Source organism: Tupaia chinensis, unplaced genomic scaffold (genome assembly GCF_000334495.1).
Source record: "Tupaia chinensis unplaced genomic scaffold, TupChi_1.0 Scaffold000133_1, whole genome shotgun sequence".
NCBI classification, from domain to species: domain Eukaryota; kingdom Metazoa; phylum Chordata; class Mammalia; order Scandentia; family Tupaiidae; genus Tupaia; species Tupaia belangeri.
The window spans coordinates 527,257-543,987 of NW_006159602.1; the positions used below are offsets into that span (position 1 = coordinate 527,257).

The following is a 16,731-nucleotide window of genomic DNA, read 5'->3' on the forward strand; positions in this document are numbered from 1 at the left end:
GGGGGTGAGTTCTCGCTTTCTGTCTCTATGTCTCTCTCTGTCTGTCTGGCGAGTGCACGTGCCCTATAGTGAAAAAAAAAAAAACTCTCAAAAAAAATATTTAAAAATTAAAAAAAAAAAGGAAGTTAGTTTGCTTTTTTTTTTTCTCTTTATTTAGGAAGATAGTTTTCTATGGCACATTGTGGGGATAAAGAGCTATTTCAGAATATTTTATGGAATGATTTTTTTAAGAGGTTTTTGCCATAGGGTGCGTGTGCTCACTGGAGTGAAACAGAGAAAGTGAGAAATCAACCTCCAGGTATGGAGGACAACCATGGATGCCAGGGAAAAAGGGGAGGAAGGTGGGACATAGCAGAGGGTGGGGGATGGGGAATCAGGGATGGCAAGACAAAGGGCAAGGTATGCAGGACGTAAGAATTGGAAAATTATTTGCTGAGAACATATATGTGGATGTACTTGATTGAGACAATGCACAGTGTATTTTGGATGGAAAATTCATTTGTGTGTTGTGATGGTGTAAAGTGAATTAATAAATAATAAAAAAAAAGTTTGTAGAAAAATGGAAAAAAAAAAAGCAGCACTAAATGGACTTAGATACCCACTATTACCATTTTAATTGAACACAGTATTGGAAGTCCATGGTAATGCAAGAAAAAGAAAAAGAAGAAAAGAAAAGAAAAGAAAGAAAGAAAGAAAGAAAGAAAGAAAGAAAGAAAATAAGAATTGGGGAAAAAAGAAATTAGATTATCATTATGTTACAGATCATTTCTTTATAAAAATATATAGAATTTACCAACATACTGTTATTATAAATAATAGTATAACTTAGCACAGTGACTTATTATAGAAGTGATTTATAAACATCAACTGTATATTTATACACTAGCAACAAATTACTAGAAACATAATTTAAAAGAATGAAAAATTTGAAATAGCATCAAGGACTATCAAATACATAGGATTAAATCTAAGAAAAGACTGTCATGAGGACCAGCAGATGGCATAATGTTTACATACCTGGATTCCCACATGGTTGACCACAGTTCCAGTACCAGACCCAATGGCTTAAAACTCATGCCGAACATGTATGCATACGTGCCTAAGATCCTGAGAGGAGAATGGAGAAGAGGGGATTGTGGCATGGCCATCCCCTTGGGGGATGATTTCTTGCTTTCTATATCTCTGTCTCTCTATATTTCCCTGGCTAGTGCACTCGCCTACAGCAAAAATATCTTTTAAAAAAAGGAAAGAAAGAGAAGTCTTCCATGTTGTGGACATATATTGAAAATGACACATGGACTGGCTCATAACCTACTGGTTAAGTGACCTAGATCCCACTGGCTGACCATGATTTGAATCTTGGACTGGTAACTTGAAAAATATGCTGGATGCATGTGTGCATGTGTGCCCCATATCCTGACAGGATAGAGAAATGGAGGAGAAGGGATTGCAGGGGGACCATGCCCCAAAGGAGTTGCTTTCTCTCTCTCTCTCTCTCTCTCTCTCTCTCTCGCAAGCATCCCTGCCCTCTGGCATTAACAAGCATCCCTGCCCCTTTGGCATTAAAAAAAAAAAAAGTGACTCATAAACCAATGTTTATAATTAATCCAATTCTGTACACCTGAAGACCAAAAACAACGACTCCCCTCCAAAAAAATAAAAGAGCAAGTAAAATAATAGGCAATTCATAGAAGAGAAAATCTGAGAGGCCCAAACACATGAAAAAATGCTGAAGTTTTTTCAGCAGCTGAGATAGCAGTAGGGCTGTGAGACATGTTTAGGGAACTTGCTGAACTTGGATCCAGCAGATGTGATCATATTTTCCTGTTTTCAGACCAGAGTGAGCACCGTGCTCTGTGTTTTCTCACTCGGATATGTACATATAAACCATCTCAAGGTCTGAGTGCTCTGCAACAGAAACTCAGGTACATTAAAATTAAACAGTAATTATCATGGCTGTGGCTATTCCCAGCCTTGTCCTTATGGGAGACCACTACTATAGTTAACATAGTCCACATTACACCCTGGGGAACTAATTTGTTACAATGTTGGGTTTATCATCAACACCCTGGAATAAGAACTGAGTAGCCCAAACACTGACATTTGGCAGCAACAGAATTTCACTGCTTTCTCAAGGAGACTCGGCTGCCCTTGATCAGCCTGAACAAGTTACAAAATGAACTCCACTTCCAATCCCTCAAAAATGAGGAATATTTTTGAAATATCTCAGGGCGGAGTTTGTCTGCTAAGCAGAAAGCTTAACGTAAATCCAAGTTGTTTTTCAGGAACACGTTTTGGGGAGAGGCCTGTGGCTATGGTCAGACTAAAATCAAGTATGACCAAATACTGAACCTAAGAGCCCAACTTTTGCTGATCTTGCTCAATTCTGCTCATCGTAGTATTAAAATATCCACTCAGGAGGCACTGAAGCTTTTAATCAGCATAATATGGACTATATAAGGGAGCATGACTTACTTCTGCACATGCACTAGAGAGACCCAGCTCTATAGTTTATAATCTCACCCACCAGATTCTGTATCCTGATAAAAATCCTCACTCCTATCACACTGAAGAGATACACCATACAGGGAACGATCCCCAATGCTCTCCTTACTTGTACAAGTGATAAACACTTCCTATTCAGACAAATGTTCTCCATTGTACTATTCACGTTCCCTCAAGAAGCAGGTCCACTGAACCTGGTAATAGCTTGTCTTGAAAGAGGGCACACTCACTTTTCCTCTTCATGGAGGAGGGAAAAACCACAACCCTTCTCTGAGGCTGTTGACTTGTCTGATTTTCCTCAACTCTATCACCATTTTCTTATGGGACAGGGTGGAAGACAGGAGAGGGATTTGCTGGAACAATGTTTGGGAATGGAAAAACAGGTTCTGTAGACTATGAGTAAAGCCCTGAAGAAAGGCCTGTCTCTTTTTAGAATATCGATGGTGTAATGTAACTTCTCCCTCAGAACTGAATTCCAATCACCAATTCTGAGGCCACAAGAAAATTTCCACTTAACATCCTATTAGAGATGATTCTGATGTTTGGGACCTGCATGAATGTGGTGTCATTTACTGAAATGCAGGAACACTGGAGGTAGAGAAGGGTTAGGGTTAAGTTCTATTTTGGGTATTTTAAGTCTGAGATGAGTATCATACAACTAACAAGGATGTGCGTTTGGGACTCAAATGAGAGGGTAGTGAGAAAAACCCGTATGGGGCTCACCAGAGTATAGACAATATGAAAAGTAGAGCTCTCAGGATATAGGACTAGACAAGAAGGAAGAGAAGAGAGCCAAGGACAGTTCTGGAAATACTGCAATGGCCAAAGGTTAGGAAGAGGAGAAGCTGGCAGTGGAGATGGAGAAGAAGCCAGTACCTATGAAGTAAGAGGAAAATCAAGAAGTGTGCTGTCCTGGAAGCCAAGTGAAATACAGTGTTCAAAGACTGAGGGAGTGGTCATCTGTGTCGAATGCTGCTAAGTGGTTAAATAAGGTGAGAAATGGCATTGACTATTGAAAATATCTTTATAGGGACCACTGGTGACAATGATGAGAGTGATTTCAGTGGGACAGTCAGGAATCCTGACTGGCATAAACTGAAGACGGAATGAAGGTGACGAAGTAGAGACAGTGCACATGAAAACTCTTGAATTTTACCTTAAAGGAGAGCAGAGTAAAATGGAAAAATAGCTGAAAGAAAATTTGGGACAAAAGTAATATTTTTTCTTTAAGATGGAACATATTATACATATTTTATGCTGATGCAAATGCACAGGGAAAAATATCTATAATAGAAAATAACTACCATAGTAAAATTGCAATTATAATTAAGATTAAAATTATAATATCAAGTAAAATAAAACTAAAAATTATATTATGTAGAATCATGTCTCATCTGTTTGTTTTTCTTTGTGTGTTGCCCTTGGTTTTTCACATTTCATATGTGTCTTTGTCAGTGAGTTTGGTCATAAACTACTCTGGTCTACAATTTCCCAAAGCAAGAGAAAATCTTCTCAGCACTAGCAAATGAGTCTTTGAGAAGATGTTGTTATGGTTTGAATAATGGTTTGTCCCCCAAAGGTTCAAGTTTTGGTGTTTGGTCTCAGTGGGCAGTGATAGCATGTCCCTAAAAGTTTATGTGTTGGGAGTTGGTTGTTCTGTAAAGATTTTAAGGGAAAACTTAAGCCCTTCATGGTATCACACTCAGCACGGGGCTTCTGGGTGTGATAATTAGGATGGGGCCCCTATGATTGATGTGTAATAAGAAGTAATAAGGCAGGCAGTGGCCACAGAGGTATGGACCACCCTCTGCTCCTCAAAGTTCTGCCCTCCACCATTTCGTGATGCCTCTGGACTTTTCAGCCACCAGAATCGTAAGTCATTCAACCTCTTTTTTGTCTATTTGTTTGTTTTGTTTGAGGTAGACAGAGAGAAAGTGAGAAAGCACCCACAACCCCTGGGAGGGGATGGCCATGATACGATCCCTTCTTTCCATTCCCCCATTTTCCTCTCTAGACTTTGGGCACACATGCACATGCACCCTGTATATTTTCTTCTCCTTCTCCTCCTTCTTCTTCTTCATTTTTTCTTCTTCTTCTTTCCTGAGAGAGATTTCTGTTATGGGGCATGTACGCTCACCAGACAGACAGACAGAAAGACAGAAATTGCCTCTCAGGGGTGATGGCCATGCCACAATCTTTTCTCCTCCATTCTCCTCCTGGGATCTTGGGCACGCACGCACATGTGCCAAGTGTAAGTTTTAAGCTGTGGGACAAAAGTAATATTTTTTGAACTGGAGTCGACTGCGTGGGAGTCCAGTGACATAACCATTATGCCACCTGCTGGTTCCACCCTGTGTATTTTCAAGCTACCTATCCAAAAACCAAACTGTGTAGTTGACCATGTGGGATTTGGCCACCTTAACCTCCATGCCACCTGCTGGCCCCTAAACCTCTATTTTTATAAGTCACCTAGCCTTAGATGTTTCTGTTAGCAATGTAGTCATGGACTAAGACAGATGCTGAGAGGTTGTCTGAGGTCATGTGTGCATCTCTGAATTCATTACTTGGGCTGGGGGGACAAAGATTCAGTGATAGGCTAGGTCCTGGTCACGTATGCATGCATTGGTTGACTAGAACAGACTTTCTTCGTCCCTTTTATACTATTTTTAAAGTGCCCATGACAGGCGGTATGCAATTCTCCTACATATGCTCCATGCATTCCCTCCCAAAGAAAGACGACTCAAAGTCATTCACATCCATCTTCATGTCCAGTACTTCTTTGTGATTTGCATTCCCTCTGGTCCAGATGTGGTCCAAATGTATTTCAATCTAGTTAATAGATTAATTTAAGGTTTCTTTCCCACTATACAAGATGTCAGGTGAAAAAGCTGCGAAGCAGGATACTGAGAAGAAACCTGAAGTCAAGAAGGTTGATGCCAGTGGCAAGGTTAAAAAGGCTGACCCCAAAGCTAAAACGCCCAAGAAGGGGAAGCTCTATTGCTGAAACCTAGTCTTAGCTGGGACATCATCAGATATTCCCGATCTGCCATGTATTCCAGGAAAGCCATGTACAAGAGGAAATACTTAGCCACTAAATCCAGGATTGAAGAGAAAAAAGAGAAGGTTCTTGCAACTGTCACCAAATTGGTTGGTGGAGACCAGAATGGTAGTACGGGGTGGTTAAACTTCACAAAATGCCTAGGTTTTATCCTACTGAAGATGTGCCTTGAAAGCTGTTGAGCCACGGCAAAAACCCCCTTCAGTCAGCGTGTGAGAAAGCTGCGAGCCAGCATCACTCCTGGGACCATTCTGATCATCCTTACTGGACACCACAGAGGCAAGAGAGTGGTTTTCCTGAAGCAGCTGAGCAGTGGCTTGCTACCTGTGACTGGACCGCTGGTCCTCAATCAAGTTCCACTGCTTAGAACACACAAGAAATTTGTCACTGCCACCTCCACGAAAATTGATATTAGCAAAGTAAAAATCCCCAAACATCTCCTGGATGCTTACTTCAAGAAAAAGAAGCTGCAGAAGCTCAGACACCAAGAAGGTGAGATCTTCAACACAGAGAAGGAGAAATACGTGATTACAAAGCAGCACAAGGTTGATCAGAAATCTGTAAATACTCAAAGTTTACCAAAAAATCAAAGCTGTTCCTCAGTTCCAGGGCTACGTGTGATCCGTGTTTGCCTTTACAAATGGAGTTTATCCTCACAAATTGGTGTTCTAATTTTCTTGCCAAGAATCTAATTAAATAACTGAATACATAAAATAATAATTATAATAATAAATCAATTTAAGGACCTCCAACCTATACTATCCAATATTAGAGCGGAATACAATAGGATAAACATCGTAAAACCTCCCGCTGATCTGTGGCATATGTCACATGCTGCTGCACAAGGACAGGGAGACCTCACTACTTAACAGCAGACTGTCAATCAGCCTGATTACCCTAAGTCTACTGACTGGAAGAGTCAAAAGTGAAGATTCATATTCATATTCATATTCCCTTCCCTGTCCACTGCCTGGACCTTTTCTTTGATCTCTTTGATCAAAGAAAGAGAGATCTCTTTGATCTCTCTCCTTATTCTTACGAACCATGTTTCACCTTTGTTCCTTGAATCTTCTCTCTCATGTATGTGAGGAAGAGACCGACATACAAATAACTGTCTGTATGTTTCTGAATCATTATTCTTTGGCACTAGTGAAGATTTTCTAAAGTTCCCACACTGCTAAGAAAGACTGTTATGCAACCAAGGGAACAAGACGCTACAAGAATTGCTTTTAAACTTACCTAATCAATAAATGACAGATTTATAGTCATGGAACCAATAGAACTGGTTTGAAACACATTTAACCAATCGACAACTCACCTCTGCAAACATGTTTCTGGAAGCCAGTGATGGCCCCTTATGGAAGTTAAGCCTACCAAGAATGGCATCGATGAACACACTATTTAGTGGCATGAAATCAACAAAGTCTCACTCAGGTAGCCACAGTTCTTCCACCGAATTGACCTCTGCCAGTCACCAAACTCCACACTTCCCCAAAATCCTACTAAGTTCAATTTCTTAGGCATTTCACACATGGAATATATTCCTTAAAAGTGTCCTTTAGGCTAATCTATTAGGCTGTACCATTTGCAGGTGAGAGAGTCCTGACTAATTGGGACACTGGTACACAGAAGCATAGTGCTGGAAAAATTCTAAAAATTCTAAAATGGTAACAGTTGTGTCAGTGGGACTTCCTCTATCCCCAGTTGGAAGGTGGGTAATGTTATTGATGAGATAATAGAGCAGCTCACTTCTTTGGGATTCAGACCTGTGTCTGCTGAGGTAGAAGAGAAAAGCAATATCATATGGTTAAAAACAAAGGTTCTGGGGCCAGCAGGTTCTGGTCGTAAAGGCGCTGGACTCCCACATGGCCAACCATGGTTTGAGTCCTACCTCCAATGGCTTGAAAATCACTCTGGGCACACTGAACATGCATGTCCAAAATCCTGAGAGGAGAATGGAAGAGAAGGGATTGCAGCAAGACTATCCTCCTTAGGGAGTTATTTCTTTCTCTCTCTCTCTCTCTTTCTCTCTATCTCTATCTATCTATCTCTCTGGCAATTGTATGCATGCTATGGCAAAAACCTAAAAAAAAAAAAAAAGGAAAAAAAGAAAAAAGAAATCAAAGGTTGTGGAATTAGACTATTTGGGTCCAAAGTCCACTACATCTTAGCTCTGTCACATAGGGCTAATTTTGAATAAGCTTCCTCATCTAGAAAATGGGAATAATAGTAGTACCCAACTCACTGGATTGGCAGAGGATTAAATAATTCAACATATGTAAAGCATTTAGAGTAGTTTTGGCATTTAGTAACCATGTGGACAGATGAACTCTTACTGATTCTTACTCATGTATTGATTACCTCTTGTGGCTCTAACGAAGATCCTACTAGAAAGAGACAAGTCTTGGTGTTATCTAGCCAGAAACAGCATACAACTTTTTTTTTTTTTTTTTTTTTTTTTTTTTGCTATAGGCATGTGCGCTTGTCAGACAGACAGAGAGAGACAGAAAGTGAGAAATCACCCCCCAGGGGGGATGGCTACGCCGCAATCCCTTCTCCTCCATTCTCCTCCCGGGATCTTGGGCATGCACGCACATGAGCCCGGCGTGAGTTTAAGCCACCTGGTCCGAGACTCGAACCGTGATTGACTACATGGGAGTCCAGCGACATAGCCATTATGCTAACTGCTGGTCCCCAACTTTTCTTTTTTTTTTTTAGAGAAAGATTTTTGCTATAGGGTGCATGCGCTCGCCAGAGAGACAGAGACAGAAAGTGAGAAATCACCCTCCCCCAAGAGAGATGGCTGCACTACAATCCCTTCTCCTCCAGTCTCTTCTTGGGATCTTGGGCATGCATGCGCAAGAAACAGGTGTGAGTTTTAAGCCACCGGTCCAGTACTTGAACCTCTGTTGATTACATGCGAGTCCAGCGATGTAACCATTATGCCATCTGCTGGTCCCAAGCATACGGCTTTGTTAAAAGAGATCATTCTCTCCTCACTTTTTCATGCCCCATTTCAGCAGATTAATCAAAGACTGTTGATGGTTCAAAATTAATAAACCAAATTCCCTGTTCAGGCTAGTTAAAGGTAAGGAAGTGGCAAAGGGATGGACATAAGACAGGGACCTGGAAGTGTCCAAGAAAAAGACTTTATGTCCCACAGAAGAAACAATTATGGTGTACTCATGGAGCAGGATACCATGGTGATGGGGAGCAGACCAGTGGCTGCCTTGGGGAGGGGGTGGGGCAGAATTAGATTTCAAAGGGTCACAAAGAAACTTCTGGAGCTGATGGAGATTGTAGTGATGGTTTCGCGGGTGTATACCTTTGTCAAAGTCATCAAATTGTATACTTTAAATGTGTGCATTTTATTTTACTTGAATTATGTGAGTGGTCCCCAACTTATGACGGTCTGACATACAGGTTTTCCATTTTATATTGATGTGAAAATAACACATATTCAGTAGAAACTGTGCTTTAAGTATCCATACAACCATTCTGCATTTCACTTTCTTTCTTTCTTTTATTTTTAAAGAATTATTTTATTGAACTTATTTATTTATTTTTATTTTTATTTGACCAGAGAGGGACAGAGTGGCGGGGTGCGGGGGGAGGGGAGTGAGAAAGCAAGCCTCCAGGTTTGAGACTCGAACCGCGGTCAGTCATGTGGGAGTCCAGCGCTCTTAACCACCATGACATCTGCTGGCCCCCATTTCACTTTCAATATAGCATTTAATAAATTACGTGAAATAGTCAATACTTTATTATAAACGAGGCTTTGTGTGGGATGATTTTGCCCAACTATGGGCTTACATAAGTGTTCTGAGCTAATCTATCAATATAATGTTTGGTAAGTTAGGTGTATTAAGTTCTTTTTCAATTTATGGTACTTTCATCTCCCGTTGGTTCACAGGCATGTGACCCCATCACGAGTTGAAGAGCATCTAACTTTAGTAAAGTTCTAAATAAGAGAGAAGAGGTGGGAGCTGCAGTATATATATGGCCGGGTCTTGGAAGCCGCATACCCGTTGGCATTCCCATCATTTCTTCACTGTTCTGCTGGTTACAATGGCCAATGCTGATCCAGTGTGGAAGGGGACAACAGTAGTTTGTACCCTAGGAGGTGAACCTCACTGGGAACCAGTGGTGTTGGCTTTCTCCTTTCACATAGAGAAGAGCATGTGTGAAAACCCTGAGATGGGCGGCATTCCAGAAGCATTAACTGATTAACTTGACTCAGCTCTGCTGTAAATTTTACTGACACTTGGTTCTGCAATTCTTTTTTTTTTACCATAATGTCTGTGATATGACAGTAGGATTCTAAGTCTCACTGATTTATAATACAACTCATTTTAAGCCTTCTTCCAAAATTTGAGTCTCAAATTCTTCCAAAGCTTAGTCGCTTAGTTAAACTAACCATTTCCTAATGTCCAAATTTTCTAATATGTCAAATTCCCCTATAAACAATGCTTTGGTTTATGAAGAGTAAAATTAGGAGAGGCATCAACATGTTTACAGGCAGATGGGATGAAGTATGGGGGTATTTCTTAAATATCCTTCTTAAATCTGATGGCTTAAACTGCAGCTCACTCTGTTTATACCCTAGGCTGATCCTGGCTGGAGAGGAGAGAGAAAAAGGAGGGAGAGAAAAAAGCACTGAACAATTGTAGAGTTTTTAAAAAATGTTGTATCTTCTGATGTTTGAGGTTTTAAAACCTTTTACTTTAAAACGATTGTAGATTCACAGGACGTTGCAAAGATGGTACAGAAAGGACTTGTGTATCCTTTACCCTGTTTTCCACGCTGGTAACATTTTATGCTATTTTAGAAGAAAAAAAGAACCAACAAATAGCTATTGTCACAGTCCAGACATTTTATTCAGATTTCACCAGCTTCATTTGTACTTGTGTGTTACGCGTGCGAAGCTCTATACAATTTTATCACACGTGTAGATATTAGTAACCACCACTACTGACTAAATCATTTATCAAATTTTGTAAAAACGGAAAGTTTGAAACAAGGCTTTTTTTTTTTTTTTTTTTTTTTTTTTTTGGGGGTTTATAGGGTGCATGTGTTCCGCAGAGAGAGAGAGACAGAGAGACAGAAAGCAAGAAATCCCCACCCATCCGCCCACCTGCCCGGGAGACGGCCACAATGCAATTCTTTCTCCTCGATTCTCCTCTCGGGATCTTGGCCACGCAAGCACACGTGCTTGGCATGAGTTTAAGCCACTGGGTAAGGGACTGGAATCGCGGTCAACTACACGAGAGTCAAGCGACATGACCCTTATGCTAACTGCTGAAACAAGGCATTTAATGAGAAAGAGAGAAACCACAGGCTACACTATCCATATCTGAGAGACTATTAAAAAAATGTGGAAACTGGCTAATCTAAAGAAACAAGCGGGACCAGCAGTTGGGGTAATAGTTAAGTTGCTGGACTTCCATGTGGTCAACCGTGGTTCAAGTCCCAGACCTGGTGGCTTAAACTCATGCCAGGCGCATGCGTGTGTGTGCCCCAAATCCCCAGAGTAGGATGGAGGAGAAGGGATTGGGATGTGGCCATTCCTCCTGGGGGGTGATTTCTCGCTTTCTGTCTCTCTGTCTCTGTCTTTCTGGCAAGCGCATGTGCCCTGTAGAAAAAACCTCTCAAAAAAAAAAAAAATTAAAGAAACAAGCACAACCTCAAGAAACAATTAGGTTAAAAAGACCGAGCTGATACTGTGTCAGCACCTTACGTGATTCTGATAACACAAACTTCCTCTCAGCCAAAGCTGACATGGGGAACTAAACGTGGTGAACAGTGCAGTGACATGTTCCTATTGTAAGATCCATAAGAGAGCTAAAGACAAGGAAATAACTTACATGAACATGGGCGACTTCAGGAAAGAACTTGTCTGCCTGCAGAACATCAGAATACTCAACAATAACCCCAAATCGTGTACATGAAGCACAGCCAGGTAGGGCTAGAGTGTGTGGGGAAACGCTTCTCGTAAGCAGTGACTAGATTGTGGAGTTCTTCAGCATGGCCAGGTCGTAGCACTGCATTTCAGGCTCGCTGCGAGATTTGGGGATGGGGTTAGACTTTGTTGGGTATGTCTTTATATGCTCCCGGCCTCCTGGCTCTATGACAACAAAGTATATCCAACACATTTCAAAATATCTAAGGGTTATCACAACACTCTCAGTCAAAAACTACAAACCTATTCTTGTTCTTGAGGAAGAATGGTCTCTTCCCAGATTTGCTTCAGTCCCTGTTTCCTCATAGCCTTTTTTTTTCCCCCAGAGACTAGTAATATTAGAGGATCATTCTCTCTACCACCTCCAATGTGCGTTTTGGATGTTATTTTTGTATATACTTTTATTATGGAAGGTGGTCATTTGCTTATAACCAACTGCCTTCATCCTGGCTGACCTGCCCTGATCAAGCCCGACCCCAGACCATCGCAAGTGGTCATTACTAAAAGGAGGGAAGGCGAGGTACCCGGCTAGCACAGCTGGAATTAAAAACTGAGGTTACTGATCACACAAAAGCTTTTTTGGGGGGTGTCCCTTGGTGGGGACTTTATTCCAAGTGTTTTAATGACACTCAGAGAAGACTGATATATTAAATCCTGGCAAGTCCCATTGTGATATTAACTCAAGTTGGAAACTTCAAGGAAGCTTAACTTCCAAGGGTAGGAGAATCCAATCCTCGTCTGTTAGTCAGCACTAATCTATGTACTGCCTAGACTGTTCAAAAGAGGCATTAGCTTTGCTGCTTTATCTCAAGAGGCTTAACGTTCCCCTGGTGCAATAATATATTAAACCTGAAAATAACTAGAGAACAATATCAGACACAGTTGCCACTGGAGATAATTGTGAAAAGAGGTCTGACTAGAGAGGGGATGATTAGGGGTCCAGTCTGAAAACCTTCCTAGAGCAGGATGGGGTTAGGGAGGAGGGTGGGAGCTTTGCAATGGGACTAGAAACACAGAAGGAAAGCTGTTGAAGGTCATTTAATTACTGCACGTAACACTCTTACAAATATTTCAAGACAAAAGACAAGTTTGGTAGACAAGACTGAATAAAGTAAATCAATGTTGGGGAGAGAAGCCACTCTCTCTTAAACTTCCATTATTGTTCAAAATTCACAGTTAGCTTTAGCCAGTAAAGTGTTTGACATAACAGAACACAAGAGTTCCAGGAAATTGAGAAGATGGAAGTTCTTCCGGATCAACACCCAGAACTTCCTCCATTGGACTACTAGTTGTTCTTATCCATGCCCTAGTTTCTATATACTTTAACACAGTTCCTGTGAAGCTTGTGCTTTTAAATCCTCTTGCTTTAAAGTGCTTTCAAGGGGGGGGTATTGCTACTCTTTATGCCTCTCTAACACACTTTCAGTAGGAAGCAATTAAATGTTCGGAGCTCATTTCTTTTTTTTTTTTTTTTTGGAGAGGTTTTTTTTTGCTATAGGGCGCTTGCGCTCGCCAGACAGACAGAGAGAGACATAGAGACAGAAAGCGAGAAATCACCCCCCAGGGGGGATGGTCACGCCGCAATCCCTTCTCCTCCATTCTCCTCTTGGGATCCTGGGCACGCACGCACACGCACCTGGCGTGAGTTTTAAGCCACCGGGTCCGGGACGCGAACTGCAGTCGAGTACGTGGGAGTCCAGCGACATAGCCATTACGCTAACTGCTGGTTCCCTCGAAGCTCATTTCTGATGGAAATGAATCAAGAAGAGTATCCTAATATTTTGCTGCTTACATTGGGGTGTGAGTCAGGGCTTAGGTATGGGGAAGATTTAGCACCAAGCAAGGTTTTTTTTTTTTTCAAAACACTTTAGCTGAGAGTAAGTTTGTGTGTTATCAGAATCATGTTGTAAGGTGCTAATATAGCATATGCAGCCTCAGTCTTTTACCTGATTGTGAATGGTCCCAATGGAGGAACCACTGCCTTAACTGTGGGGTCTTAAGTGATAGCCACACTCTATTCAGCGCATTCCAACCTTGTGAAAAGATTCTGAGTCTTGAGGAGAGGGTGCAGCCAATGCTTTTTCAAAATGGGAATGTAAAAGGAGGGCTGAAGTTGAGAGTGATTTTCTCCTTGTCTTCAGGTCGTTGATGGTTTCCCAGTTCATAGAGGAAATAATACATTCTGTATGTTTAGGTGTGTGTGTGAGTGAGAGAGAGAGAGAGGGAGAAAGAGAGGGAGAGAGAGATTGATTTTAAGAGTTGGGTCATGGGGGAGCAGTAAGTGGCATGGTGGTTAAAGGTGCTGGACTCCTGCATGGCTGACTGTGGTTCAAGTCTCAGACCTGGTGGCTTGCTTTCTCACTTTCTCTCTCTCGCTCTGTTCCTCTCTGGTCAAGTTAAAATAAATAAATAAAGTTAAGTAAAATAATTCTTTAAAAATAATTAGCTCAGGACCAGCAGTTGGCATAATGGCTATGTCGCTGGACTCCCATGTAGTCGACCGTGGTTCGAGTCCTGGGCCCAGTGGCTTAAACTCATGCCAGGCACATGTGTGTGTGTGCCCAAGATCCTGAGAAGAGAATGGAGGACAAGGGATTGTGGTGTGGCCATTCCCCTGGGGGATGATTTCTTGCTTTCTCTCTCTCTCTCTCTGTCTTTCTGGAGAGTACACATGCCCTATAGCAAAAACCTCTAAAAAATAAATAAATAAATAATTGGCTCATGAGGCCAGCAGGAAGCTTGGTGACTAAGGCCCTGGACTCTCACATGACTAACTACAGTTCAAGTCCTGGACCTGGTGGCTTGCTCTCTCACTTTCCTTTTCTCTGTCTCTCTCTGGTCAAATTAAAAAATAGATAATGGGACCAGCAGTTGCTGTAATGGTTATGTCACTGAATTCCCATACCGTGGCTCGAGTCCCAGACTCGTTGGTTTAAACTCACGCTGGTTGTGTGTGCGTGCGTACTCAAGATCCCGAGAGGAGAATGGAGGAGAAAGGACTGCAGCATGGCCATTCTCCCTGGGGGATGATTTCTCGCTTTCTGTCTCTCTGTCTCTCTGTCTTTCTGGCAAGCGCATGCTCCCTATAGCAAAAACTTCTCCCCCCAAAATTGATAATAACAATAACAAATAAAATTAATTAATTAATCTTAAAAGAATTGGCTCATGTGAGGCCCAGCAAGTCTGAAATCTGCAGTGCAGGCTGGCAACCTAGAGACCCATGGAAGAGCTGATGCTGCAGTGTCACAAAGGTAGTCTGGGGGCAGAATTCCATCCTCTTCCTGGGACATCAATCTTTTTTTCTTTAAGACCTTCAACTTAGAGGCTGGAAGTTGGTGTGCTGGTTAAGGGCACTGAACTCCCAGATAGATGACTGTGGTTCAAGTCCCGGATCTGGCGGCTTACTTTCTCACTTTCTCTCTCTCTCTTCCTCTCTGGCTGAATTACAATAAATAAAGTTAAATAAAATAATTATTTAAACAAAAAAAAGAAAGTTATATCCCACCTACAATTTAAATAAAAAGATTTTCAATTTATTGGATGAGGCTTACTCACATGATGGAGGGTAGGTAAGCTGCTTTACAGAAAGGTTTTTTTTTTTTTTTTGAGAGGTTTTTGCTATAGGGTGCATGCGCTCGCAAGAGAGAAAGAGAGAGACATTAGAGACAGAAAGTGAGAAATCACTCCCCAGGGGGTATGGCCACGCCGCAATCCCTTCTCCTCCATTCTCCTCTCGGGACCCTGGGCACGCACGCACACGCGCCTGGCGTGAGTCCCAATCCACCGGGTCCGGGACGTGAACCGCGGTCAACTGCCGCCGGGTCCGGGACGTGAACCGCGGTCAACTACGTGGGAGTCCAGCAACACAGCCATCACGCCAACAAGTCAATTTTTTTAAAAGAGATTTTTGCCATAGGGCACATGAACTCGCTGGGTAAAGAGACAGAGACAGTGATAAATCACCCCCTAGGAGGGATGGTCACCTGCAATCCCTTTCCATTCTCCTGGGATCTTGGCATGCTTTTCTTTTCTTTTCTTTTTAAAGACCTATTTATTTTATTTTATTTATTCATTCATTTATTTTAATTTGACAAGGGGTGGGGTGAGAAAGCAAGCCACCAAGTCCAGTACTCGAACCCCATTCAGCCATGTGGGAGTGTCCAGTGCCTTAACCACTATGCCACCTGCTGGTCCCACCTGACGTGCTTTTCAAGCCAGCAGTCTTGGATTGGAGGGCAACCATGTGGGACAGAATAACCACTGTGCCATCTGCTGGCCACCAGAGTACCCCCCTTTTATGTCAGAGTCCAAGAAAGGATAATAACGATAGACAAGTAAACAATACTTTATAATAATCAGCAATCCCAGTAACTATAAAAGAATCAGATTGATATGATTACTGTGAAGGCGTTGTACTCATCACAGGCGTTTTCCTCACTTGAACCTCTTTACATATTCTTTGTGGGCACAGACAGGGAGATAACGCCCGCAGGGGGCGCAGGTATCAGACACCAACTCGGTTGGTTCCAGTAGCCCAGGCCCAGCTCTTGGGCCTAGTCTCTGGACTCCAAAGTTGCACTCTCTCCTATCGTTCAAGTGTTATTTGCCGCGTGCCTTGCAAACAAGTCTAGTGGGGCCAACCCATCTCAAGGACGGACTTAATTCAGTTTGTGTGTGTGTGTGTGGGGGGATCAACCTATCAGTTTGTGTATGGTTCATCTGTTTTGTTTTGTTTTTAAATAGATGAAAAATGAGGAGGAATAAAAGGAGAACAAGAGGCCGCTTTCAAAAGATGGGATGTTATCCCTCCTTAGACACAACTAGAGCCTTGAAAACCAAATGCCCTCAAACCAACTGTTCAAGAATCCTCCGTCATTACCAATCCCGCGATTACCAACAATGGTATTGCCAAGTCCGTAATGAACTCATCCGGGCCTTCTGTTCCTTTTGCAACCTTTCCTTAGACACACACGCAGCGAAACACGTGCAGCATTCGATGGGTTGACACTTGAGGGCGAAAGCGACGCCCAGTCCGGGCCCCCAGCGGCTCAGCCCCTGGGGATCGTCTCCTCCTTCCCCTCCAGGGCAGCTGGTGCTCTGGGCCCCCCCCGACACTCCCTCTCCCGCCCGCCCTCTGGGTGGAGCCTGGGCGGCGTTGCTGGCCGCTGGGCGGGGAGGCGGCGGAGCTGTGATTCCGGGGGGCGGAGAC

At 42.4% G+C, this 16,731-nt stretch overlaps 1 pseudogene; it reads left to right on the forward strand.

Moving 5' to 3' along the window:
* The first annotated feature begins 5,377 nt into the window (after nucleotides 1-5,377).
* Nucleotides 5,378-6,235, forward strand: LOC102487909 (60S ribosomal protein L6 pseudogene; annotated as a pseudogene).
* The last annotated feature ends 10,496 nt before the right edge of the window (nucleotides 6,236-16,731 follow it).